This window comes from Prionailurus bengalensis, chromosome X (genome assembly GCF_016509475.1).
Source record: "Prionailurus bengalensis isolate Pbe53 chromosome X, Fcat_Pben_1.1_paternal_pri, whole genome shotgun sequence".
NCBI lineage: Eukaryota > Metazoa > Chordata > Mammalia > Carnivora > Felidae > Prionailurus > Prionailurus bengalensis.
In genome coordinates, this window is record NC_057361.1 from 15,087,627 (window position 1) to 15,105,272 (window position 17,646).

General features: G+C 47.5%; 1 protein-coding gene and 1 non-coding gene across 3 annotated transcripts in view; one reads left to right on the forward strand and one right to left on the reverse strand.

The window, feature by feature from the left end:
• Window positions 1-1,681: 1,681 nt before the first annotated feature.
• On the reverse strand, window positions 1,682-1,754 carry TRNAV-UAC. The gene has a single exon. It is a non-coding gene; the product is annotated as a tRNA-Val (tRNA).
• A 13,867-nt stretch (window positions 1,755-15,621) lies between these two features.
• PPEF1 (protein phosphatase with EF-hand domain 1) overlaps window positions 15,622-17,646 on the forward strand; it is a 109,914-nt gene continuing 107,889 nt past the window's right edge. For both annotated transcript variants that reach the window (XM_043570118.1, XM_043570117.1), the window contains exons 1-2: window positions 15,622-15,735; window positions 16,270-16,511. The gene's annotated coding sequence lies outside the window, so the exon portion shown is untranslated. The remainder of the gene's footprint in view (window positions 15,736-16,269; window positions 16,512-17,646) is intronic.

The following is a 17,646-nucleotide window of genomic DNA, read 5'->3' on the forward strand; positions in this document are numbered from 1 at the left end:
ACCTTTAAATTTAAGGGAAGCAGTGGAGGGCAATAGAAACTACAATCAGAAGACCCAGATCTTAATCCTTTCTTTGCCATCATCTTCTAGCGGGTGACCTTGAGCAATTTCCTGCTAACCAAGCATTGACATTGTCAAATTCTATAAAGGGGACATGGATTCCCTTTTTAGAAAGCAACTTGGCCTCCCGTTCAGACCCACTCACTCGGGAAAATACTCAGTTTGAGAGGGGGGACACAGTTACCCACAAAGAGGTACCTTGCTGTGTTATTTATCATAACAATAAATAGGAACCAATCTACATGGCCAAGATTAGGGGGTTCAGTGCTGAGCGTAGAGTTAAGAGCACAGACTCCCGTGCCAGACTGAGTGCAAATGTCAGCTCAACCACTTGTTATGTGACCTTAGGCAAGTCACTTGAGGTCTCTATGCCTCAACTTTCTCATCTATAAGATGATGATAACAATGCCTACTTCATAGAGTTAGAGGTTCAAATGGGACGATTACGTATATACTTAAAGCAGTGCTAGACATAATTCATTATTACACAGCCATTAATAATAAAGTCGATGGGTAAAAATGGGAGTTGTTTAACGAGTACAGAGTTTCAGTTTTGCAAGATAAAAAAGTCCTGGAGATCTTTTTCACAACAATGTGAATATACTTAGCATTACTGAACTGTACACTTAAAAATGGTTATAATGATAAAAAAAATTAAGTTAATGAAGCGATGGTGATAACAGGGACAATCATGTGTTATACTCTTGACTCAGAAAAGGACGCAAATTTACACAGTGTATGAGCAAAACAACGTGGAAATGCAGGGAAAAACACTGAGTTTCCCCTTCTCTTTTTCGTTTTCGGCCGCCACTATTCCATCGCAACCCCCAGGGTCCCAGATACCTTTCCTTCATTCCTCTTGTCAAAGATGAAAAAGACCAATACAAAAGGATAACAATGACCCCCACCCCCAAACGAAACTGTCATGGACTCTAAAGAGGAACAAACAGGAGCTAGAGAAACGTTGTCATTTACTCAGCATTTATTGGGGGTCCAGAAGCCTGACATTTATTCTATACTGTGTATGGATTCGTCATTGCACAGACGAAGGTCACATTCCACAAACCCTACTGTCGAATTAAAAAGAAAAGGACTTTTTTCCCCCTGCTCTGCATTACAGAGTTTAATGAAACATTAACCCTTTAATAATAATCATCATCATAAACCTGTAATTCAACTTCAGCCTAAGCGCTTTTGCATTGCCATATTTCAGTTGGAGGCTTTGTGGGGCAGGTCTGTCCTGGCTTTGCAGTTTTCCTGGGCTTCGCCAGGTGATTTTACTTCCCAGGGGCTCCGGATTTTCCGAGGCTGCCTCTGCCCCGGCGAGGCGGGGACGTCCCGGCGACTACGCCACGGCCGGGCTCCCACCTCTGGGGTTTCTCAGGAAGGCGGAGATGGGAGGAGAGGGTATTTGTCATTACGCTTCTGCGATAAAGCATGCCCCCTTGTTCCACAAAAATAAAAAAATTAAGAAAAAAAATTAATGTCCCCTATGGAAAAGTAAAATAATTATTATTTTTAAAGGGAAAGAAAAGAACTTTGTCTTGCTTTTCGCTTTTTCACCTGGGCACTCAAAGGATATTAAAAGTCGAAGAGAAGAAAAAAAGAACGCTTCCACCCATGGTTCCACTGGGGCTCGAACCCAGGACCTTCTGCGTGTAAAGCAGACGTGATAACCACTACACTATGGAACCTACGCGATAGACCAGTGGCATCATTAGCTTATTCATAGTCTCACATCAGAAACCACGCCTCTGCTGAAACCCCTCCCCATCTCGGTAGCTCCACCCCCCGCCGCGGCTCCGCCCCGCTTGTAAGATAGCGTGTTCGCGGCCGAGTCCCGCGCTCCGGTCGCGGCGTTTGGGCAGTTCGGGCAGCCTGCCCGCCATATTCGTCGCCTCTGTGACCAGGGCGAGGCCAGGGTTGGGATTACTCTCCTGAGAGCCGCCCCGCTAATCACCCGTCCCAAACTTTCTCTCAGCTGCGACGTCGGCGGGACCGCCCAGCGGGCGGAAGCGGACCAGGCTGCGGGCCCGGCAGCTTCTGGCAGCTTCCCTCAGCTCAGGAGGGACGCGTGCTCTCCCCGTTTCCCCCTGGGCGCGCTGAGTCGCTTCCGGCAGCACTGGGGACCTTGAGTCCGGAGCAGGGCGGATGGGAGCATCACTTGGAACCAAAGCTTCCGCAGCACGCGGTTTGGGGGTGGGCTGGGGGTCATTGTCATAGCGGCGTGTATGTTGCCAGGGCTGGAAGAGACCCCTGGTTAGTGGGCCTCTTCCCGGAGGATGTAGGCTCCTAATGCTCCTCTGACATTGTCACAGGATTCCTCCTCTCCCGAACCCCGGACATCCCCCCACCCTCTGCGCCCACATGGGCCGAGAGGCGCAGGGCTTTTGTTTGCTCCTATTTGGCTGGGCTGGGGTGGGGGTGGGAGGGGCGGTGTAGATGGGACACCCCTTTAAGGCTGAGGGTGATGAAGCAGGACCAGCTACAAGATTTGAGGGGCCCAGTGCAAAATGAACATGCCAGGTGTCCTGTTCATGAGTTACTAAGAATTCCCAAACGGTGACAGCAGAGCATTGAACCCAGCGCAGGTCCCTGCGACTGCATAGGTCATGGCCCATGAACTTGTGCTTGTGCTTCCAGGACTGCGGGCCTGAGAAGGTGCTGTAACCAAACGCTGCTATTACGAAGGGCTCCTGTATGGTCTCGCTTCTTGGTTTTCATCGTCAGTGCCATTTGCCCTCCCCAGTGCTTTTGGAAGGATCTTCCTCACCGTCCTAGGATTGCTCACCATCCTCGGACTTGAAAACCTACTTAAAACCATTGGGGGGGGGGGAGGGGGGAATCTTTAAGTGCTGCGTTGAACATGGCTGAAGGCTGTGGCTGTCTCCCCCCATCCCCCCACCCGTGTCTTTCCCTGCAGCTGGCAGAATGATGGAGAAATGGTACTGATTGTTTGAAAGCAACCCCTTCAGCCAATTCCTGTCTTCCTGGGAAGACCCCTGGAAGAAACAGGTGGGTGGAAGGCGTGCTAGTCCGGGGAGAGGGGCATAATCTGGATTCTGGTCCTACCTTGGTTACTCGTTAGCAGTGTACCCTCGGGCCACCTCCCAAGCCTCAGTGTCTTCCTTTGTGAGATGCATGGGTTGGGTTAGACGCCCCCGCTCCCCCTCTGAGTCTCACTGTTATGGCTGCTTTCCCCGTGGGAAAACGGAGGCAGGAGGCAGTTACGGCCACGGAAGTTTTTTCCCAGGAATGGAGGAGGCCTGCAGCTAGTGCTTGGGTTCTCCCGTGCCAGGTTTCCCGTGTCCTAGTTAGCTCCCTGTGATATTCCTCATGGGGCCCGGTGCAGAATGCCTTTTTGCGGATCCCTTTCGAGAGGCCTCTTGAGCGCTTGATGCAGACGACCGTGAGTGGGTAGGAGGCTGGGTTCATGAAAGCTCCATTTTCCTGCCAGTCAGCGAACCATGACTCCCAGGATGCCCGAGAAAAGGCTGCCACGAATTGGGCCTGAAACCGCACTCAGAGTTGTGTTTCGGTTTCTCTCTAGGACATGGTTTGCTGACCCTCCGGCTTTCTGTCTGCCCTCGTTCTAAAGGGAGTGCAGGCTTTAGCCAAGTTCCCACACTTACGTCACAGAGAGAAGAAGCTGGTTCACCTCTGGTGCATGCCACGTCGGTTTCTGCCCCTCGGGAGGAACTCTTGTTCCTTTTTTCCATTCTATAGAATCTTTTTTAAAAACATTCTTTAATGCTTATTTATTTTCGAGGGAGAGAGAGACAGCGTGAGTGGGGATGGGGGGCAGAGAGAGAGAGGGAGACACAGAATCCGAAGCAGGCTCCAGGCTCTGAGCGGTCAGCGCCGAGCCCGATGCGGGGCTCGGACTCACGAACTGCGAGATCATGACCTGAGCTGAGGTCGGAGGCTCAACCGACTGAGCCACCCAGGCGCCCCTTCTTTTTTCCATTCTGATGAGGAGGGAGGCTTTTGTTCCACTCCTCCGCTGCCCTTACAAGTGTAGTCACGATCCCTGTTGTTAGTAAAGCACAAGATGGTTTACAAGGCACTTTTGCAGACATTCCCGTGAGGCAGCCATGGTAAGTATTACCATCTCTGCTTTTCAGCTGAAGAAGTTAAAGCCGACGAGTTTGAAGGCCTTGCTTGAGACCGTTCTGCCAGTGAGTAGCAGGGCCGGGCTTATACTCAGTCTTATGATACCAAAGTGATTTACGGGACCCATGTCCGCGTGAAGGCTATGCGTTGTTCCCGGAGGAGTGCCGTTGCTCTCTGGTAATATTTCATGTGTATGCAGGGAGGAAATGGATCCCTTTTATTCTTTCTTTTGTCATGTTAAAATGAAATCCTCGAGGCACATGGCGGGGCTCAGTGAGTTAGGCATCCGACTCTTGGTTTTGGCTTAGGTCATGATTTCATGGTTCATGAGTTCAAGCCTTGCATCGGGCTCCCCACTGACAGTGTGGGGATTCTCTCTCTCCCTCTCTCTCTGCCCTTCCCCTGCTCGGTCTCTCTCTTTCTCTCTCTCTTTGTCAAAATTAAAAAATAAACATACATACATATATACGTACATACATAAAGAAATAAAGAAATAAAATGAAATCCTCGAAAGCAGGCACCAAAAGCCTGCCGGAAACAACTGTTGATGGCTTTGACCTTGAAACTGTCCCCATCATGGAGATCCCTTCAGTTGGCCACAGTTTTGCGGGGCACTTCAGGCAGTTCAGTGAGATGTGTGAGGCCTCTCACCCCGCTGGGGATGCCCATAAGCATCCGGCAACTGTAAGGCAACTACCTCGACAAACCAGTAAACAAGGACAGACTTTTGACTCTTGTCATCTCTCAGATGTTTAGGTGGCTTCCCCAGGGTCTGGCTTCGCTGAGGGAAAGCAGCTCAAGCAAAGAAACCACCTCCCCGAACACTGACCTCACGTAGGAAGCTCAATTTATCCGATTTCACTTAGAAACGGTTATGCTTGGTCTTTCAGGAGCGTGCTCAGTATTTACTGAGAAAAATAAGTCACTGCCCAAGTTTTACTGAGAAAATAAGTCCCTACCTCAGCAGGTCAGAGCTTACCTTCTTGTCCGCCTTTTGCAGCTCGTGTTCAAAACATTTGCAATTAGCCCACTGGAATGGGTGTTTGATATCTGTTGCCCTTTTTGCCCACCTACCTTTTCGTAGTCCTCGGTACCCCTCTGTCCTCTTCCCTAGCTCAAACTCTGTGGTCACTTTTACCACTCGTTTGCCCTCGTCTTGTTTGTGGTCCCAAGAAGAACACGTATCCAGGCCAACTGGTTTCACTCTCTAGATTCTTGACCACTTACCTCAAGCGAACCCTTAATGTGGCACAGAATCGTGTCTGTTTCCCCCGTCCATTCATTCTCCAGCTCTCCTAAAGGGCAGTTTCATACCTTCTCTCCCTCAACTGCCTGTGTCTCCTCCTCCAGCCTCACTTGCCGCTGATGAACGTGCTGCTTTCTTCAGTGAAGAGATGGAAGCCATCAGAAGAGAACAGTGGGTACTTGTGGATTCTAGACCAGGGCCCCTCCTGTGGATCGGGGCTTCTCAACCATAGCTGTGTTCACATTTGGGCCCGAGTAGCTCTTTGTCGCGGGGGTTGTCCTGTGCACCGTAGGATGTTTCGTAGCATCCCTGGCCTCGACCCACCCGATGTCCACGGCACCCCTCTCCTGACTTGTAACAACCCAAAATGTCCCCTGGTGGGGGTGAAGTCTTGGGGGCCATTTGGCAACGTCGGCGGACACTTTTGGTTGTCATAACTTGGGTGCAGGGGTTGGGGATAGGACCGGCACCCGGTGGGGAGAGACCAGGGATGCTGTGAAATATGCGGCAATGCTCAGAACGGCAACTACAACGAACAGTGACCCAGTCCCGAAATGTCAGGAGTGCTATGGTTGAGAGATCCTGCCCTCGATGGACTGGTTGCGTACCCACCCGAGTGCAGCCCTCCGCCTGCTCTGGCCTCCTCTCTCCTACATCATCATCCGCCTTCTCCGTCACATCGTTCCCACGGACATACAAACATGCTGGGGCTTCTCCCGTCATTACAATACCTTAATCCCATTTCTGCCTCGCGCTACTTCTGTTTTGTTGCTCTCCTTTACAGCTGACCTCTTAGATGTGTCTGTAGACACTCTCTCCAATTCGTCTCCTTTCGGAAGCACTTTCCCTTCCTGGCTTTCAGGGTACGGCCCTCTCCTGATTTTTGTTTCCTACCCTACTGGTTGCCCCTTCTCAGTCGCCTTTGCACTTCGACTTCTCTATTCATTCTCACCACCTCGCTGACCTCATTCAATGGAAAGGCTTGCAACACCACCAACAACCTAGATGATTTTCAAATTTATGCCCCTAGTCAAAACTTTCCTCCCAAATTCCGAATCTGCCTACTCAACATGTCCATTTAGATGCCTAAGAGGCATATCAGACCCATCATATCTGTAGCTAAACCTTTAAATCTGCTCCCGTCTTCCTCACCTTGCCACTTATTCAGGCCTAAAACGTAGAATCGCGCTTGACTCTCCTTTTCCTCATTCCCCAGATCTAAGCTTACTAGCAAACCCTACTGGTTTCACCTTCAAGATCTATGTAGAATATGCTTAATCACTTTCTGTACCTCCTCTGCTACCACACTGGTCAAGGCCATCGTCACATTTTGCCTGGATCATTGCCAAAAACCTCATCCCCTGGCCTCCCAGCTCCTGCCCTTTTCCCCCTACAGACTGTTCTCTACACGGTAGCCAGAGTGATCCTTTTAAAATCTAAGTAGGGGCACCTGGGTGGCTCCGTCGGTTGAGCGTTGAACTGCGGCTCAGGTCACGGTCTCGCAGTTTGTAGGTTCGAGCCCCATGTTGGGTTCTGTGCTGACAGCTCAGAGCCTGGAGCCTGTTTCGGAATCCGTGTCTCCCTCTCTCTCTGCCTCTCTCCCGCTCATGCTCTGTCTCTGTGTGTGTGTGTGTCTCTCTCTCTCTCAGAAATAAATACACATTAAAATAAATAAATAAATAAAATCAAGTTGGATCTTGTCACTCCTCTGCTCAAAACCTCCAATATTTCCTCACCATAAGTAGAGTGAAAGCCGGGGCCCGCAAGGCCCCGCATGATCTGACCACCCATCCATTACCTCTCTGATGATATATCCTGTTACTTTGCCTTTTCTTTTACTGCACTCCAGCCACACTTGCCTGCTTGGGCTGGGCTTCCTCTGCCTCAGGGCCTTTTTTTTTTTTTTTTAATGTTTGTTTATTTTTGAGACAGAGACAGAGCGTGAGCAGGGGAGAGGCAGAGAGCGAGGGAGACACAGAATCCGAAACAGGCTCTAGGCTCTGAGCTGTCAGCACAGAGCCCGACGTGGGGCTCAAACCCACAAAATGGGAGATCATGACCCGGGCAGAAGTCGGATGCTTAACCGACTGAGCCACCCAGGAGCCCCTGCCTCAGGGCCTTTGAACCCACTGTTCTCTCAGCTTTGAATACTCTTTCCCTCCGCCATCCCATTATTAACTCGCTCACCTTGCTCAGGTATTTGCCCAAATATCTTCTCAGCGAGGCCTTTCCTGACTGCCCTATTTAGAATTAACTCTTTTCCTCTCTCCTTCACACTGGAAACTCAGTATCCCCCTTTCCCTCTTTATTTTTCTTTGCTATGCTTATCGCCATCTCATTTCCCAGATATTTACTTATTTGCTTTATTTGCTTGTCCCCCACCATCTGCTAGAATGAAAATTCCACGAAGGCCTAGATCTGGCTCTCTTCACTGGTATGTTCCACAGAGCCTATGTGGTGCCCAATGCATAGTAAGTGTCCAATAAATATGTCCTGAATGAATCTGTTCAGGGCTGGGGAGGACTCAAGCCAAGTCAGTTGCTCCCAATCAGAGCTAATCCTGGGGCCTTTGCATACACTCGTGACAAGAGACATTTCCTAGTTCACCCTTGACTTGAACATGAGATAATCCAGAGGCTGGAGGTTCTGCCGCCCCTCCTCTGTTGCGTTGCCTCAGGCCGGACTCTTAGCATGCATAGCAGAGCCCTCTTGTCCACAGTACTCACTGCTCTTGTCCATGTGCGAGGTTTACGCCGTTTCCCCAGGGATGGGCTCGACGGAGTGTCTTGCTTTGGCCGGTTGAATGTGGGCACAAGTGAAGTGTATCACTTGCAAGTAAAAGTGTGAAGAGCCAGCTTGTGATTTGCTACTTCAGTGTTTCCCCTTTGCTGTGGGAGCGGCAACGCTGAGAGGGAGGTTGACCTGGGAGAGAGAGAAGACCCCACGAGATGGAACCGCAGCCAGCCTGCACTGGCCATGGCATAGGAGTGAAAAATAAACCTTGATGAGTGTGAGCCGCTAAGATTCGGGGGTCGATTGTTACCAAAGCGTAACATCACCTAAGCGGATTCAATACTCCTGCTACTTTAAAAAGAAAATGAGTTTATTAAAGGATATTTGGTAGCTCGCAGATCTCCAAGAAGGCCTTGGAGACTCCAAAGCCAGGAATGCTGTCTTTTTTTTTCTTTTTTTAAGAGGGAGCACGTGGAAGGGGGGAGGGGGAGAAGGGTGAGGGGCAGAGAGCGAGAATCCTAAGCGGATTGACGCTCGGTATGGAGCACAACACAGGGCTCAGTCCCATGACCCTGGGATCATGACCTGAGCCGAAATCAAGAGTCAGAAGCTCATCGAACCGAGCTACCCAGGCGCCCTGCCAGGAATAGTGTCTTGACCTCACCGTGGGGCCGCACCGGCAAAGACACCCACTGCTGCCCCACGGAGTACACTCGAGCCAGTGACGGGACACCAAGTCTCTGAAAACTGGCCCCCTGAGCCACTAATGTTGTCACAAGACGGCTGTCGCAACCCCTTGCCTCCTCGCGTTGCCCTCGTAGCTGAGGTCTCTGGCAGAGGCTGGAAAAGCGACTTTCTCGTTTCTCCTTTGAGGAGGTGGGAGTGGAGTCAAAGGTGGCGAATGGAGAAGTTGGTGGGTGACCACAAAGCACGAGAGACATCTGCTGCCTGCTGAAGCCTGAGAATGGGGCCAAGAGCAAGGGATTAGAGCTGAGAAAGAGACCGACTGGGTGCTGTCCTGTAAAGCCTCGACCAAGCCGTGCCTTAAGTACACCTGTTGACTCTTCAGTTGTTTGAAGAATGCATTCCTGGTTTTGTTTAGGCCAGCCGGATTTGGGTTTACTAGTACTTACAGCGGAAGGCGTCCTGAAGGACTCCCCGTGTTGCAGTCCCGTGATACAAGTTGTCTATTATCACATGGCTGCAACACGTCTAGGAGCACAGTGTTGGGTAGTGTGGGAGTTCTTTTGTTTTGTTTTGTTTTTTAAAGTGTATGACATGGCCTCATCTCAAGGAGTTCGAAGAACATTAATTTACCCCAAGGACTGATTTGTTCCCAGCTGTTAATGGAGGATAATGGTTTGATGTGGTTTTCCTAGCTCGGGATTTTATTGGATTTTGATAGACCCTGTCTCTTCTCTCTTAAAGAAGATACTCAAAAGAGGAGAAGCAAAGGGGGGGCGGGCGGGACGACGTGCAAAAGCCTTTCGAACAGTAAAGATGGTCTCGTGTGGTATTCCTCTCAACAGCAGCTATCTCTAGTCTCCCAAATCACCCACTGTCACAACCGGTGAGCTTAAATTTGATAGAGATGGCCACCCAGGAGAGAAACAGATCAGCTCAAAATACTTTGTCTCTACCTCCCTCGTGATGCCACTCGTTTCTAAAGTCACTCCCCTGGGACTCTGTAACCGAGCACAGAACCATTTGGCCACTCCCCAGTCCTACAGAACCCCACTTGAAAGGAAATGTCTGATAGCGGCATCTAGCCAGCGCCAATTGGTGATGGAAATGAAATTGGCTACACTCCCTCTACTTGCCCAACACTTACTGTCTCCTTTAGATTTGCAAGGAGATTCAACAGTGCACACAATGGGACTTGCCTCTAAGTTGTTCCTCATCGTCTGGCAGGAAGATTTCAAGAGCGATGCCGGTGTTAAACAGAAATTATATTATGGGTTTTTAATTAGTGATTTTAAATATTTGCGATATGGGGGGGGGATAAAATTAGAGTAGAGTCTGAGAGCTGATGTAATAATAAAACCCAAACCAATTAGTAGGTTGTTTAACTCAGTTAGAGGCTGTCTGCAGGCTAGCAGCTTCCCTGTGCTAAATCCTGTTGAAATGCAGTGGCTTCTATTTTGTGCAGAACGAGCATGCTGCCATGACAACTGTCTGTGAATATTACTTCAATATTAGTCATAGGTTTCCAGTTTCAGCCTCTGGGTCCAGCGTTCATTCTAAAACCCAGATGCACATCTGTTCTTAAAGGAGTTCTCCTAGACATGTTTACAAAAAACAAAAGTAAGATACTGTCAACCGGCCGAGTTTTTCTTTTGGAAAAGAAATACGAGTGAATTTACACAATTGCAAATTGTAGATTTCGTCGCTGTTCTTTTCTTTTGGAAAGACTATGTGGCTATGAATTTACATTGTGTTTGACCATAGGTTTGATTAACTAGATGTCCTAGGCAAGAGTTTGGAAAGGTTCTTTTAGGTCTGTAACCCTTAGGTTACCTTATTCTTTTTCTCCACCCCCTCCCCCCACCCACCCATTTAATAGTGTCAGAAGGAATCTCGTGGTTGCAAGTGATAGAGGACTGAATCCAAACCAAGTTAGCAAAACCGGTCTCCAATGAATCTGCCTTGAAAGTTCCACAGGTAACATTTCATGCGGAGATTTACAATGGAGGGCTCCCCCTATGTTTCCCTGCCCTTCTCTGGTCGCCCTTTTCCAGATAACGCTTGTGCCCCTCTCACCGGCTCTTGTCATGGTGACAGCCTTGCTCAGAGCACCACAGTCTTAAGCTACAGGCCCAGCCAAACACTCCGTCTTGCCAAGAAAAGGGGCTGTGCTCGCCGCCTTGGGCCTGAGTTATGGGCCCATCCTTGACAATCACTGGTGTTTGGGAAGTGGGCTCCCGCTCATTTGCCTAAGCCAGTCAGGGCCTATACTTAGAGTAGGGGGCGCCGTCAATCCCATGCAAGCCGCAGAGCTGAGAATAGGCAGAGGCTGATTTCAAAAAGGAAGATTGGGGTACTGTTACAAGGAAGCAAGGGCAATACTTACTAGCCATCTGGTTAAGGAACAGAATGCTGAGCAAATAATAATAATAATAATAATAATAAACAGCAGCTAGCACTTACTGAATACTAATGATGAGCTAGGTACTACTCAAACTGCTTTATAGGTATACTGGTTAGAGAATGTGTTTGGCTGCATGTAAGAAGGCAAATGAAACAGCAAGGACTTGACCCAGAGGGGTTGTTTTCTATCCCATGTCCTATGAAGTTAGGCAAGAAGCAACTTCACGGTATCATGCGTGTCTCGGGCTCATCTTTCAGCCCTTCTGCATTATCATTCCCAGCATGGGGCTCCCTTCTTAATGCTCACAGGACGCTGCTCCTTCCTCCAGACGCCGTGTCCCGGTTCCAGGCGGAGTGGGGGAAGGGCAAAGAGGACAGGGCTCACGCTAGCCGAGTCTTGTCTTTTTTTTAATCGGGAAAATAGCTTCTCTGGGAGCCTCAGCCAGGAGATTTCTGCTTATATCTTGGCCAGAGCTGTATCACATGACCACCCCTAACTGCAAGGGGACCTAGCCAATCAAATTTTGTGGGCTAAGCCCGTTGCCACCTAGAACAAACTTGAGATTTTATTGGTAAGGAAGAAAGGGAGGATGGATATGGGTTAGGTAGCTAACTAGGCTGCCATGGTCTATATGAAATCATTTATTCCTTACTTTAACCAAGTGTGGTGGTACTGTCACTATCCCAGTTTTCTTTTTTCTTTCTTTTTTTTTTTTTTAACGTTTTTTATTTTTGAGACAGAGAGAGACAGAGGATGAACGGGGGAGGGGCAGAGAGAGAGGGAGACACAGAATCGGAAGCAGGCTCCAGGCTCCGAGCCATCAGCCCAGAGCCCGACGCGGGGCTCGAACTCACGGACCGCGAGATCGTGACCTGAGCTGAAGTAGGACGCTTAACCGACTGCGCCACCCAGGCGCCCCACTATCCCAGTTTTCTAAGAAACAGGCACAGAGAGGTCGTGTAATTGTCCCAAGTTCACACACAGCTGTTAAGTGGCAGAGCTGATATTTCTATGAAATAACAAGAACTGACTCCTGGTTCCCTTTCCTAATCCTTTTACTCTTCCATGCATGGAAGACTTCATTTTTACTTTTTAAAAAATGGCAATAATTTGCTCTAGGCCCTATATTAATTTCACAACCTTCTCAGGGAAAACAATCCATAGAAATCTTGGATCTCTCACCAACTTGTTTTTCATAGTGTCCTTTTCACATAGCCACGCCGGTGGGAACATGACATATTAGCAGGAATTGTATTTGGTAGTAAGAAACACACCTAAAAGGGAGGTATTGGAGGGGAAAATTTTTTCTATGCCCCTCAAAGTTCTTCCTGCCGGTCTAAGAATTGAATTGACATGAAACAGACTAACAGGAGAAAATAACAACATGCAGAAAATCCACATGAGATCCCAAAGACAGGCACGATAGGGTATATGATATATGTCATCCTGAACCAAGGAGAAGGGGGTAAGCGGTCTGGGAATTCGAAGGGAAGGAGAAACAATTCACAGGAAGATGAAAAAGAAAAAAATGTTGGTAAACCAATGTTGGCTGGCCGCTCAGAAGCAATGGGACATAGAGAGGCGTTTGATCAAACGGGTCTTGCTAGGTTCCTTCACGTCTACCATACCTAGTTCATATCATGCTATAGTTACTATGGCAATAGCTCTCTTCCTGGAGTAGGTCCTCTATCTAAATTCTTTTCTGCAGTTAGAGGGAAGGCCGAAGTTGCTTCCTGCGTCTTTTTGGGCCTTGATTGTTCTTAGCTGGAAATCTGCATGCCAAAGTGACACGCTTTGGGGTGGCCTGCCTTTGGCCTCTGCAAAGGTTACTTTCATCTCATGTGATGCAAAATCCAGAGCTGCATTCAAGAATGAAAGCGTACCTGTTAAAGTACAAGGGCCATGACACATATAGAAATTTCCTGTCCTGAGTTACATCAGGTCAGTTTATATGACATTTCCTTAAAACTGCTTTGTAAAGTGGACTTCTCACTAAGTAAGAATAACAATCTGCCTCACTTGGGTCAGTCAGTGAAATTTCACATTACTGGCACCTCAGTTTGCTTCTAATTTTTATTTTCCTCATTCTTTCCAAGTATTTGAAATCTTTAGCTTATGGCATTGTTTTATTTGTATATCACCATTTTTTGGGTTGTGGTTTTGGTAATAACCACTGAATTGACCATAAGAAGCATGAGAACATGGCAGGATGTAGTTTGACTTTAAAAGTTATGAAAGACTGGGGCGCCTGGGTGGCTCAGTCGGTTAAGCCTCTGACTTTGGCTCAGGTCATGATCTCATGGTTCGTGGGTTTGAGCCCTGAGTCAGGCTCTGTGCTGACAGCTCAGAGCCTGGAGCCTGGTTTGGACTCTGTGTCTCCCTCTCTCTCTGCCCCTCCCCTGCTCATGCTCTGTGTCTGTCTCTCTCTCTCTCAAAAATAAATATTAAAAAAAAAAAGTTTTGAAAGAGTAGATTGAAAAAGAAATAGAGATTTAAACAAACAAAAGTCATACTGTGTTGTAGAACAGTGCCACTCAACATATGCTTCTCTATCACTTGGGAGCTTATTAGAAACACAGATTCATGAGCCCCACTCCAGATCTGTTGAATCAGAACCTCTAGGGGCTGGGCCCAGGAACCTGTGTTTTAACAAGAATCCCAGGTGGTTTATAAGCACATTAAAGTTTGAGAAGCACTGTCTAAGGGTTTTCTGTAGATGAGACTCACAGATCTTGTACTCTTTGGAATATTGGTGAAAATACTAACTTCAGGTTTGGTAAACTAAAGACCTACCTATATTAAACTCTAGATTCTCCTTTGAAAGTTCCCAAATCATAGACTTCAGTTATTTAGTCCAGGTCACTAGTCTTAAGTGTATGCCTGACTTCTTCCCCCTATCAACACCTTTACCTCATTAATCAGTATTTGTCTTTCAGATGTCAGTTCAAAGCTTACTTTCTCTGATAAGCATTTGCTTCACCTCCTGACTCACTCTCATGATGCATGTACTTCTCCTTTGCAATTTCACATTTATTTTTATGATTAATTAATGTTTACTTCCCCCACTAGGCTATAAACTTCACGAGGGAAGGGACTTGCCAGTTCTGTTAACTGATATATCCCTAGGGTTTAGAACAGTGCCTGGCACACCAGAGGTGCTCAACAAATGTTTGTTGAATGAGTCTACGAATGAAACCAAGACAAGAATAAGTGCTCTTAACTTTCAACAATAGCCAAATGATGGAAAGAGCCTAAATGTCCATCAACTGATGAATGGATAAAGGAATTGTGGTTTATATACACAATGGAATACTACGTGGCAATGAGAAGGAATGAAATCTGGCCTTGTGTAGCAACGTGGATGGAACTGGAGAGTGTGATGCTAAGTGAAATAAGTCCTACAGAGAAAGACAGAGACCGTATGTTTTCACTCTTATGTGGATCCTGAGAAACTTGACAGAAGACCATGGGGGAGGGGAAGGAAACAAAAAGTTAGAGAGGGAGGGAGGCAAACCATAAGAGACTCTTAAAAACAGAATAAACTGAGGGTTGAGGGGGTGGGAGGGAGGGAAAAGTGGGTGATGGGCATGGAGGAGGGCACCCATGAGGATGAGCACTGGGTGTTGTATGGAAGCCAATTAGACAAGAAATTTCATATTTTAAAAAATAAGTAAATAAAATAAAAAAGATTTTCAATATTAAAAAAAAAAAGAAGTGCTCTTAAAGACAATTCCCTAAAAACTTTTCTAAAGGCTTCACAATGAGCCCTTGGTCATCTCAGGCAATAGTAGCAAGGGTTTTTTTTACATTTTTTTAAATGTTTATTTATTTTTGAGAGAGACAGAGACAGAATGCAAGTGGGTTAGGGGCAGAGAGCGAAGGGGACACAGAATCGGAAGCAGGCTCCAGGCTCCGAGCTGTCAGCACAGAGCCCCACGTGGGGCTCGAACTCACGGGCCGTGAGATCATGACCTGAGCCGAAGTCGGACGCTCAACCAGCTAAGCCACCCAGACGCCCCAGTAGCAAGAGTTTTGAAAAGAAAGCCATGGATCTTTCCCAGGCTTTGTTTTAGCTAATAGTTTCAGCGTGCCCCCAGGAAACCAACTGTTCTTTGTTTCCTGTGTTCATAAGCACAAAAATGGTTGAGAGCGAGGCAAATGGTGGCAAAAAGAAAGCTTGAAGAACCTGGAAGCTCTCTTCCCAATAAACAGGAAGTGGTCCTCTCATCCAGGTTGTGTTCTTCATGTTCTGTTGGCAGGTACTGTCATATTTGCATCTGACATTGTGGGGTTGCCAGGACAACCTATTAAAGAATCATTCTAGAATCTACCTCTGGAAAATTCCAGATGAGGCTGAGGCATTCTCTCTAAGTAAGACCTTTAAGTGTGACAATGGCTGCAGGTCAGGCTGAAAGATTCAGTGGCCAACAAAGTGAAGATCTAGGAGTCTGTTTTCCTTGAACCCGTGTAGAACTGACGGGACTTGGAGAGAAGGGTAAGAACTCTTAATGGAGCAGATGAGTCGAATGAAATCTGGGTTGGTATGGAACGTGTGGTTGAAAGTTAACCTCCTTCCTCTGTTTATTTCGCCACCTCTTGTAGGCTTTATGTTTTGTGTATGGTGGTTTTCATACTTTAATATATATTTTACATACTTTCATATAATTTACATACTTTAATTTATATTGGGGCTATCTTTATAGGGTAGAATTGGGTCACCTTGATGGAGGAGGAGTAGTAGTCACCAAATCGCAAGACTGTAATGTTGGGGAGGCCACCCAACCTCTTTGGGCCTTGTTTCCTGTCCAGTGGAACGAAGGACCTTTCTGAACAACTCCAGAGGACCAGAGGACCTTACCACATCACAGGGCTCACCTGTGACAGAGCTCTGGGCCGCGAGCCTCACGATGATCTTGCGAGGGGACTCCGCTGTGTGCCTAGATCAGTTTTGCCCAATTCCCAGCGCTTTGGTATGAGAGGGAGTTGCATAAATGTATATTCTTGTTTTATTTTTGTCTTCGAATGGCAGATTATAGCTCCTGAAGAAGGAAAAGAAGGAGAAGTAAGAAATTACCATTACTCTGCCATTGACTCATGCTAGATGTCAAACTGAGATACACGCAAAACGCAAGCACATACAAGCTAAAGGAACAGATTGTGGCAATATTTAAAAATATCACAACTCTAAATAAGAAGCGGTTCTGATAAGCCTACTTGGCATTCGTGCAAGACACCCCTAACTCTGAAGGATCTGAATTGAACATTGCCAAGGTAAATTACTTCTATTCAGTAATTATAGATAAAAGTATATTGGCTTATATGATAATACCTGGCTCCCTTGGTTTGCAGATACCCCTCTCTCCTGGGCCTCTTCCTTTCCAGATCGTTCCTTTTTTAGTCTCCTTTGTTCCCTCCCCCTCCTCCTCATTTCCTTTAAATGGGCTTCTGCTTTTACCCGTCTTGCCTTCTTTCTCTACAAGCTCTCCCTGGCTGTTTTATCCCCTCTAATTGCTTCAGTTGTTATCTGTAACCTGACGACCTCTTAATGAAAATCTGCAGACCTGATTTATTTCCTGGGCCCTAAACCCAGGCTTCTGCTGCCGACGGGACAATTGAACCGGGTATTTTTCTCCACCTCCCCTTCGTGTCCTGCCCTTGTCCCCGTTAATACTCTGCCACAGCTGATGGCACTGTCCACCAGACTAGGTGACAAGAGGGCAGGGACCGTGTCTGTCTTGGCCACCATTTTACACCCGGCACTCAGTGTCATGCCTGGCGTATGGTAGACACCCAATAAATATTGAAGGAGTGATTCATGCGTCTCTGATTTCAGACTAGAAACCTCGGGATCATTCTTGATGCCTCTGCCTCCCTCACTTCCTATACCCAGGCTGGGACCTGTGGGATTTATTACCCGAAAAGCTTTCACATTTGGCCCCTCCTCTCCATCCCCGCTGCCACCGCTTTAATCCAGCCCTTAGCATCTCCTGGGATGTTGCGGGAGCTTCCTCCTTGGTCTTCCTGTGGCTGGCTTTTCCCCAGTTCATCATCATCCGCCCCTCAGGGTGATCTTCCTGAAGCTGGAATCTGATCAGATTACCCTCAGGCTTCCCTTCACTTAAACGGAGTTTACAGTCTGTCCGCCTCCCACCGAATCCGTGGAGTCTGTACAGTGTTTTTGAGAAGATGAGAATCACTGCATTTCATTGATTCTGAGATGCACATGTTTTTCACACTTTAGCACCTCTGAGATTGGAATGTGTGTTAAAATCGATGGGGTGTCATGGTTCGATGGGTGGCTTTTTTCTTTCTTATTGGTACATAAAACAATGATGTACCTGATAATCGATGGCATCTTAAATTTGCAGAAATAGACCCATTGTGACATTTAAAAATAGGGAGATTT